Source organism: Chenopodium album, chromosome 2 (genome assembly GCF_948465745.1).
Source record: "Chenopodium album chromosome 2, dcCheAlbu1.1, whole genome shotgun sequence".
NCBI classification, from domain to species: Eukaryota; Viridiplantae; Streptophyta; class Magnoliopsida; order Caryophyllales; family Amaranthaceae; genus Chenopodium; species Chenopodium album.
This window is the reverse complement of record NC_137835.1, coordinates 16,634,357-16,645,206: the sequence shown is the minus strand read 5'-3', so window position 1 is coordinate 16,645,206 and position 10,850 is coordinate 16,634,357.

Sequence of the window (10,850 nt, the reverse complement as noted above, 5' to 3'; positions counted from 1 at the left end):
CGCGACTATGTTAAGGAATACTCAGCGATAATGTTGGACATCACTGACATAAATGAGAAAGATCGTGTGTTCAATTTTGTTAATGGGTTAAAGGAATGGGCGCAGCGAGAGATTTTGAGGCAGAATATTGATACCCTCGCTGCTGCTATGTGTGCTGCTGAGAGATTGATGGACTACTCAGTCGGAAAGAGTCATCAATCCGAGAATGATTCAAATGGGACGTCAACACGCTCCAACAGTCCGTCTCCAAACTCTCCAAAGGGTACGGAGAATGGCTCTCGAGTATCGTCCAACACCATCAATACTTATCATAGAAGAAGTGGAGGAGGTGATTGCCAGAGATCGACATCTACCTCTCACAACTCTGGAAACTCAAAGGTCGGCGCATCCTCGTCAAACACAAGGGCGATAAACTGCATACTTTGTCGAGGTCCACACAAATGGTGGGATTGCGAACATAAAGGGGAGCTTGACAAGATCCAAAAGAGATTGTCATCCATGTCCATCCAGGAGGCTCCAAAAGAGACTAGCAGTGATGAGGAGCCCACATACAGAACGGGTTCCATACGCTGCATGGGTGCTATAAGAATGATAGCACCTGAAGAACCAGAAGTCCGATATCTTTCGGCAATGCGAGTGATGGAGCCAAAGAATAAGGCAACATCGAAGAAACAAGCTCGCACTAGAGACTCGGAGAAGTGGAAGATGAAGCCCAATGAATTGGCAACATCCCAGATGCACCCCCGCCAAAATCAGAATCAGACACCCGGTTCGAAGCAAAGAGCGACGAGACCAGAGACACCAAAGAAGAACCTCCCAAGAGAGAGGGAAAACAGTGGTCGAGCAAACAACGCAGGTCACGTGTAGGGGATCAAAGAAACAATGGTCAACCAAGAGGCACCAACCACAAATTGAAGTTCACCACCAGAGTCTCAAGGAAGCAGCTCCCTAACAGATGATCGTGGCAACAGCTCTCCCCTAGAATTTAACAGACACCACTCCCAGGGGGAAATTTAGAGATGAATCTCTCAACAAGATGTTGATAAGTCTATTTTATATATATTTTTATTCCCCGTCCCATGGTCATACTTGTGCTTATTTGAGCTCTGCGGAGCTATTTTTATTACTAATATACATTTTCTAGTGTTTTTGTAGAGTTGGTATTATTTTGCAGGAATTTGCAGATTTATGATAATTCCCGAGCTTATTTAAGCCACTACAAAAATATTAGAGACGGAGAGTATTTTATGACCGTATATTTTAAGCCCAAGGCCGAGTTAGAGAAATTTAATCCGGTGATTAAGGGCTCGATATTTGAAGAGGTCCAACACTCTACAAGTTATTACTACGGACCAAACAAGGAAGAAAATTGGACCAAGCTTGAGAAGCCCATCCAAATAGAGCAGCCCAAGAAGCCATGAATCCTGCTGGGCTCCGAATTAATGCAGCTCTACTTCTAGTGGGATTAGAAATTGATTAGGAGTCAAACTCCTTTTTCCTTTCTTCTTTAAGAGGTAGTAGTTACGTAGGTAGGGGGGAAGCGTTAGATTAGTTTAGTTTTAGTTTTATTAATTTGTTATTTGTTTTAGTTTTAGAGTTTTCTTTTCTCTTTCTCTCTCTAACTTTTCTCTCTCTCTCCTCTTAATTAAACTCTTAGTATTTCTTTCTCTTTTGTTTCTCTCTCTACAACTCTTGGTTTAATTCCATCCTTTATTTAATCTCTTTCCTTGATCATGACTTGTTTAATTGCTTTGTTTAGTTTATATTTAATTATGTGTGAGTAGTTTTCTTTCTAGGGTTTTTGGGGATCCATAAATAATATGAAGGGGTAATTTAGTGTTGTTGATTGTCAATGCTTAAGTAATTTCCTATTGATTGATTTAATGCTCTGTGACTAGATTAGGCCTGATCTTTTATGCATGAGTTTGACAATATTGATTCGAGATTCGAGAGATGAGAATTGATGTTTAGGTCTAGTTTCAATAGGCAGGTTAATTTATAAATGGTTAAGTCGAGATTCGAGAGATGAGATTTAATACCTGTAAATTAATTATGTAATTGTAATACATAGCGAAAGCCCTTTATGATCTGATTAATTGATGCATTGATGATTGATTATTATGTTTTACCCTGGAATATTATTTATTGGTGAACCAATGCCCTAGGTCTTTTATTCATTGTTTCTCCTCCTATTTTTATTATTTTCCACTTTTACTCTTAGTAGTTTAGTTCCCCTTTGATAATAATAATTTGTTGTTCTATAATCTAGATTATATTAATTAATTAGGAATAAAAAAGATTTGTTTTCCTGTGGATTCGACTCTACTTCCCTATCTATTTTAGTTAGTGGTTTTAGGAATTACTTTTGATTAGGTGATACGACTTTAGCTTGTCAAATTTTGGCGCCGTTGCCGGGGAAACTGTTTTATTTTTATGTCTAATTATTATTACAGTCTAGATTATTTTATTTTTATTTTTTTTTTAATTTTTAATTTTTTTTTTTTTTAGTTGAAAATATCCATGCTTACGCCACTACAAGAATTATATAATTTTTATGCAGCACCTAACTACTGTAATTGTCAACGTCTTTGTCATGAAAATCATGAATGCCCTTATAGTGAGTTTTTTGTGCGTGCTCCGGATGATTTTAGAGTCTTTCCATATACATATGATCATATTCGGAAACGATTAGTTGCTAATGAAAGTTATTCGAAGGCTCTTGACGAAAAAGTCTATGGACCCTATAATAATGTGAATGTTATTGAGGATGAAGAACCATCGGTTATAGAATTTGTGGTTGAAACATCATTGGTTGACGAACCGGTGATTGAAAAATCATTAGTTGTAGAAACGGTGGTTGAAAATTCCTTTGTTGATGATGAGGTTATTAGTGAGGGTAAAATTTTCAAGTCATTATTGGATGATAAAGACAATGACTACCTCCATGTTCGTTCTATTAATTCTAAATTTTTAACAGAGGAAGAAGAAGGTTGTGGTGTATTTTCATCTCTCTCTTTTGATTTTTCCTTCTACCTTGAGTTCTCTTTATGCGCTCCTAACCTTTTATTTGTAGGGATTAATGTGCTTGCAATTAAGCCCTATATAGTGTTTAATGAAAAGTTTGCAGGAGCGTTTGATAAGTTACTCAAGGCGTTGAATTCTTCCGATTGAGAGAAGGAATATGGTCGAGCGGGACCTTGATAAACTAGCGCTTTGCGGGAGGCAGCCCGTACTTTAATTTGCTTTTTAGTTTAGTTTTTTCTTATTTTTGTGTGTGTGTTTTATTTTATTTTTTTATTTTTTTATTTTCTTATTTATTTTTTTTAGAGAGGTAAGGAGATTGTAACTAATGCTTGTGGGAGTTTTTTTTTGTGCAAATTTTGAGCTAGAGAAGGCTTCATTCACGCTGGAACTGCACTCGTATTCGATCGGGCAGAGCTCGCCCGATCGGGCGCTCGTACGCATCAGCAAACTTTGTCAACTTTGACAGGCCATAACTTTTGCGTTTCTTATTCGATTTTTACGTGTGACCTGTCGTTGGAAAGCTCTTTAAGTATAGTTTTCAACGCAATTAGAATCACTGTATTATCATTTATATATAAAAAGTTATGATTAGAATAGTGTACCTGACTCAAATTTGAACTTTTTCCCACTAACACTTTGTTTCTTTCTTGCCCAATTTTGTTCCAAAGAGATGCATTGCAATCCTCGAGGCTTTGGTGACATTGATGTGGTGATGATGAAGAGCAGTCACCTTGACTACTAGCTTCCCTTTAAGACAATGAGGACATTGTCTGATTTAGCTTGGGGGGAGGTTCTCGTGTTCGTATGGTACATCTTTCACTCTCTCTCTTCTCTTTTTACTTTTATTTTTCTTAGTATAGATTTTATTGCTTTCTTAGGTTTGTTTTATTCCAATGAATTATGAATCATGCTTCCATGTGCCCTTTTTTTTGAAATTTTTCGAAATTGTTTTGATTCTTGGTTATTGATGATAAATATTGAGGATTAGTTGATCATGATTTGATGTTTGATTGCCTTGAAACCTTAACATGCGTCAATTTTGCCAACTATTTGTGAATATGGTACTTGACTAGTTGATTTGGTTAGGAATGTGTGATAGTTTCTAGTATGTCAAGGAATTTGAGTATTGGTTTGCAACTTTGAGTAATGTTTATATGACTCATTATTATGCACATTGTGGAGGACGAAGGCATTTGTTCTTTTAGGTGGCCTTCAGATGATTTAGATACATTTGTTCCCTTCTTGCTACCCATGTTGTTGCTTGTGCCCTTTTGTTGTTTATTAGCCACATTACAAGCCTATATGAGCCTCATTGCTTACTAGTCCCAAGCTTGGCTTGGGGGAGCTATTAGTTGGTGAGGTAAGGGAGTTGTGATGTGCACTTTATTTGCACAATGTGGGAATAAAAGAAGAGTGATTGTTCTTTTGATATTGTGATTGAAAAAATGTTAATATTTGTGTTTCAAAGTTGAAATTTTTCCAATGTGAGATAAAAAGAAAAAAAAGAGCAAAGAAAAAAAATTGTTTCAAATATTCTATGTGAAGGTTGCTCAAGAAAAAAAATGGGAAAAAAATTCAAGAAAAAAAGAAGTTCAAGTTTGAAAAAAAAGAAAGAAAAGAAAAATAAGTAGTTTAAAGTTTGTTTTAATTCACTCTATTTCTTATTATCATATTTTGTAAGTGAATGTGTTAGTGTTGGGATTGTTTGGTGAACTTTTGTAGAGTTGGTTGTGTTGGAGATGTTGATCATTATTTATTTTGATCATAGGTTTTATTAGGATTTGCTCCCTTTAAGCATAGCTTTTCTCTCACTTATTCCCAAATTTATCCTACCCTTTACCCTAACCTTACATTACAAGTTTTAAAGACCTTCCGACCTTTGTACATAGAGTTGTATGAATGTGAAAGTGTTGTTTATCAATGCAAGTTATGATTTGACATATTTCGAGTCGACTAGTAGGTTGAGCGTACATTGTTTTTATACACATGAGAGTGTGAGTTGGGAAGGGATTGTTCACATTAAAGGGGTTGGTTGGAGAGTGATCGAGTACATCTTTTACTCACCACATAAATGAGAGTTGAGTGTGTGAGCACTAGTCTTGAATTCTATATGCTCTTGTGGTTTGCTCTATTTGACATTTGTTAGGGAAGATTGGTAGTTGGATGGATTTGATTGGTTGACTTTGATACATGTTTGTCAGATTTACCTTGAATTATATTTATTAATTTTAATTGTATTTGGTGTGAAGTGTTGATTTATTTATTCATTGCTTTGCTTAGGGACATGCAAAGATTTGTCTTGGGGGAGTTTGATAAGTCTATTTTATATATATTTTTATTCCCCGTCCCATGGTCATATTTGTGCTTATTTGAGCTCTGCAAAGCTATTTTTATTACTAATATACGTTTTATAGTGTTTTTGTAGAGTTGGTATTATTTTGCAGGAATTTGCAGATTTATGATAATTCCCGAGCTTATTTAATTAGAGACGGAGAGTATTTTATGACCTTATATTTTAAGCCCAAGGCCGAGTTAGAGAAATTTAATCCGGTGATTAAGGGCTCGATATTTGAAGAGGTCCAACACTCTACAAGTTATTACTACGGACCAAACAAGGAAGAAAATTGGACCAAGTTTGAGAAGCCCATCCAAATAGAGCATCCCAAGAAGCCATGAATCCTGCTAGGCTCCGAATTAATGCAGCTCTACTTGTAGTGGGATTAGAAATTGATTAGGAGTCAAACTCCTTTTTCCTTTCTTATTTAAGAGGTAGTAGTTACGTAGGTAGGGGGGAAGCCTTAGATTAGTTTAGTTTCAGTTTTATTAATTTGTTATTAGTTTTAGTTTTAGAGTTTTCTTTTCTCTTTCTCTCTCTAACTTTTCTCTCTCTCTCCTTTTAATTAAACTCTTAGGGGCCGTTTGGTTAGGGGTATTAAGGAAAGGGAATGTGACCCCCCCCCCCCCCTTGGTATTACCATTCCATTCCCTAGTCACCCCAACACCACCACATCACCACCTTTACACCTACCAACTCCATCGGAAACCAACCCACCTATATACCTGACCACCGCCGACCCTACCTCGACCATCGCTGCCCCACCCCCGATCCTCGCCGCCCTCCCCTCCCCCGCAAAAACAACCACAACCACCGCAAAAACAGCCACAACCTCCGCAAAAATAACCACCACCACCCACCCAGCCCTCCCTATCGCCGTTAAACCGCCGCCTAGCCCTCCCAAAGCCCCGCCCTGCCCCTTCCCGTCAATGCCCTTCCCCTCTCCCCGCAAATCTGCCCCTCCCCCATAAAACGTCCCATAACCACCGCAAAACCCTAAAATCGTCAGCCGCCTCTCCCACCACCCTTGAAACCCGTGGGGGAAGGGTTGTCGACGGTTTTTATGGTGAGGGAGAATGGTTTATAGGGTTCATTCGTGGCTAAGGTAAGTTTTACAGGGCTGAGGGAGGATTTGCGAGGGGCGGGGACGGCCGGCGAAGGGAGGCGCACGGTGAGGGAGCAGCGGTGGGGGGTTTGGTGGCTGGGTGTTGGCTGGAAACGGTGGAGAGTGAAAGTGTAGGTGGCTGTGTGGTGGTGGTGTGGTGGTGGGGCTCATTCTCTTTGTTGTAAAACAAACAGCATACACAATTTTAGGTAATTTCATTCCATTCCTTGTCTTTCCCTTTGTTCATTCCATTCCGATTACCCTGTGCGAACCAAACGGCCCCTTAGTATTTATTTCTCTTTTGTTTCTCTCTCTACAACTCTTGGTTTAATTCCATCCTTTATTTAATCTCTTTCCTTGATCATGTCTTGTTTAATTGCTTTGTTTAGTTTATATTTAATTATGTGTGAGTAGTTTTCTTTCTAGGGTTTTTGGGGATCCATAAATAATATGAAGGGGTAATTTAGTGTTGTTGATTGTCAATGCTTAATTAATTTCCTATTGATTGATTTAATGCTCTGTGACTAGATTAGGCCTGATCTTTTATGCATGAGTTTGACAATATTGATTCGAGATTCAAGAGATGAGAATTGATGTTTAGGTCTAGTTTCAATAGGCAGGTTAATTTATAAATGGTTAAGTCGAGATTCGAGAGATGAGATTTAATACCAGTAAATTAATTATGTGATTGTAATACGTATCGAAAGCCCTTTATGATCTGATTAATTGATGCATTGATGATTGATTATTATGTTTTACCCTGGAATATTATTTATTGGTGAACCAATGCCCTAGGTCTTTTATTCATTGTTTCTCCTCCTATTTTTATTCTTTTCCACTTTTACTCTTAGTAGTTTAGTTCCTCTTCGATAATAATAATTTGTTATTTTATAATCTAGATTATATTAATTAATTAGGAATAAAAAAGACTTGTTTCCCTGTGGATTCGACCGTACTTCCCTATCTATTTTAGTTAGTAGTTTTAGGAATTACTTTTGTTTAGGTGATACGACTTTAGCCTGTCAGATGTTCGAGTCGAGCGACTCCAGAGACAAGCTCCTCGTCAACAAAGAAGACCTAGCTCAAGAGTCAGCAAAGATTCCAGAAGTCAGCCGCATCAACGGCGCATCGAAACTCGAGATAGTTTAGGACTTTCTAATTTTGATTGTAACTCTTGTAAGTCGACGAGGTCGTCAACAGCTTAAGTGGGGGAGGATGTTAGAATCCAACTCCTTTTGATGTATTAGATTCCCTTTAGATGCTTTCCTAGATTTTAGTTTATGCTTTCTTAGCTTGAGGTCCCATTATTGTGTTACTGTCAATTCAGTGTTCACTAGGGATTCTCCTTGTATGTCACTTAAAGCTCTTTAAATTAGAGGGTAAATGATTAATGAAATCTTAAGCCTTCTACCAAGTGTTGCTTTGTTCTTATGCTTGTTTGTTGTTAGACCTTTATAGATATTGTGTCTTACTTGCATAATAGCTCCCCTCCAAACCAACTTGATGCACTAAGAACTCGTGGTTCGGACCCGCTTGTGCCCGCCTTGAATTATCGGCCGTCACAAGCCCCGACCACCCGCACTCCGTCGCCCAAATAGACGCGAGTGTTCCTTGAATTAATTTCCCGCTTGTGTTGCTTTGTGATCACAAGCCACTCTTCCACTCAAGGCTAGCATTCTTGCCGCCAAAAGGCTAGAGCGCGCCGCACGTTTCGGGGTCCAAACTCCCGGACCGTGACACATAGCTAGAGAAGCATGAGGCCACCATAACCGCACAAGGCTATTTGTTCTCATATACTTGCATGTTGCAACATCACCACGCTGCCCACACGAAAGCAACAACTAATCTTAGGCTAAAGCACAGAACTCCTTGGAAAGCCATAGCCATCGATCAGAGAAGGAAGTAGCAAGGGTAGCTATAACTTTGTCATTCAGGTGACATTGGTTCCAAATCTCTAATGCTACTTTACAGTCAAACAAAGCATGTAATATGGTTTCACTTTGTGCACCGCAAACCTGTCAACTCGCCACCCCAACAATGTGGTGATATATGGGTCTTTCCTTCACAACTAGATGATCTTTAAAGTATTCCAAAAAAAGTGTTAGAGCTTTGGAGGGGCATCCATAACTCCATATTTCGAATACACGCCACACTTCACCACTAACCCCTTGGTCACCAATTTATTAAGCATATAACCTGTCCCTAGTCAATCTTCAATACATTTTATCACCAGGCAACGAGTGCACGAATAATACTATAGGTATCGGGGCAAAACTACTCTCAATAATCTTAGTCCTATTCACCACTATGATGATTGATCAAGTCCACCACTCGCAACATTTGATTACTCTCCGAAGTCACCTCAAATGGCATTACCACACCCTCCTTAAGCAACCAGTCATCAAAGTCACATTACCAACCCGCCACACCAAGTCACCAAGCCATCCTTAAAAACTGCTTTAGCCTCCCCCGATAAACTTCTCCATGAGTAACTCGGCACGAATCACGTTAAGCATTTAAGATATATGGTTACATGTTTATGTAAGTATTTGGAGTTTTTTTTTTTACGGGCTTTTCACCAAATGCCCTTGACCTTTCGAAAATTTCACCAAATACCCTCAAGTTTTTCAAAATTCATCAAATATCACTGAAGTTTGTTATTATTCACACCGTGACCTCAAAATACCCCTGACGTTAAAAGTCTGTTAGCAATAAAATTTAATTCAACAAATGACCTAACTTTGTTAAATAAAATACCTCTATTTTTTAGGTACAACGACTAGTTTGAAATTTAGAAAACTAACTGTTAGTTTTTATTTTCACCCTTTTTTACATAAATACTCAACACATAGCAACCCTCTTATTTGCTTAACCACAAATTTTAACACCATGAGATATGTGTCTAAATCCTCTTCCTCAATGTATGAGTGCGTAAGAGTTGCAAACAACCTCTATACATAGAAATAAGTGTTGGAGACCAGGCAAACAAAGAAAAAAAAAGGGTCAAACGAAGTAGAGATAATAATTTTGCGAGCGTAGACATGAAACGGATTAGGCTTATAGTTCATATATTTTCCAACAGGCTTAATATAGCAAACCCAAGCCTCTTTTATGCAGGCTTGACAATTTGTTCATACCCGCCCTTGTAAACGGTCTGGGCTTGTTTGCGGGCTAACGGACTTAGAAGTTCTAGTTGCAAATTTTCTCCTACAACTACAATATTTGTTTGCAACTCTTACATAAGATTACTCATACATTGAGGAATATGATTTGGACATATAACTCATGATGTTAAAATTGTGGTTAAACAAATAAGAGGACTGCTATGTGTGTAAGTATTTATGCAAAAAAGGGTGAGAATCAAAACTAACGTCTAGTTTCCTAAATTTCAAACTAGTCGTTGTACCTCAAAAAATAGAGGTATTTTGTGTAATTATTTAACAAAATTAGGGCATTTGGTAAATTAAATTTTATTGCTGATGAACCTTTAACGTCAGGGGTATTTTGAGTTCACGGTGTGAATACTAACAAACGTCAATGGTATTTGGTGAATTTTGAAAAAATTGAGGGCATTTGGTGAATTTTGCAAAAGGTCAAGGGCATTTGGTGAAAACCCCGTTTTTATAATATGCACATCATATTTAATTAGTGACCATATGAAATCCCCATTTTTTATAATATGCACATCATATTTAATTAGCGACCATATATAGCACTTTAGTTTTACTCGTAAATATTAAGAAACTTTGCAAAAAAAACCACCTTTTAGTTTGTATATAACCACCTTTTAAATATAATGTTGCAAAAGACCATCATTTATAAAAATTTTGTTACAAATTACCTCTTTTTTAGCCAAACTAGTCTTAAACTTGTGCAATGCACGGCTGTCTAATATATATATATATATATATATATATATATATATATATATATATATATATATATATATATATATATATAATGTGTCTATTTTATATAGTATTTTACCCCCGTCCCTTGGTCATAATTAGTAGTGTTTTTGGCTCTTTAGAGTCACTTTTATTACTAATTGGTGTTTTCTAGTGTTTTCGTAGATTTGGTTGACTTTTGCAGGGATTTACACTTTTGGAGTATTTTTCCGAGATATTTTGGAGCAATCACGAGCATTGGAGAAGCACGACCAGAGTTTATAGCCCAGGGCCGGTTAGAGCCATCGAACCGGTGATTAAGGGCTCGGTATAGGTGATACCGGGGCATTGGACCGAGGTTTCAAGACCCAAAGAGGAAATACAGATTGGCCCAAAGAATTGGAGCCCAATCGTAGTCCAATTAGTGGCCCAAGAGAGCCGCCCGGAGGCGCGCCCGACCGGGCGGGAGAAGCAAAGGTCGGCGCCCGATGACGCGCCC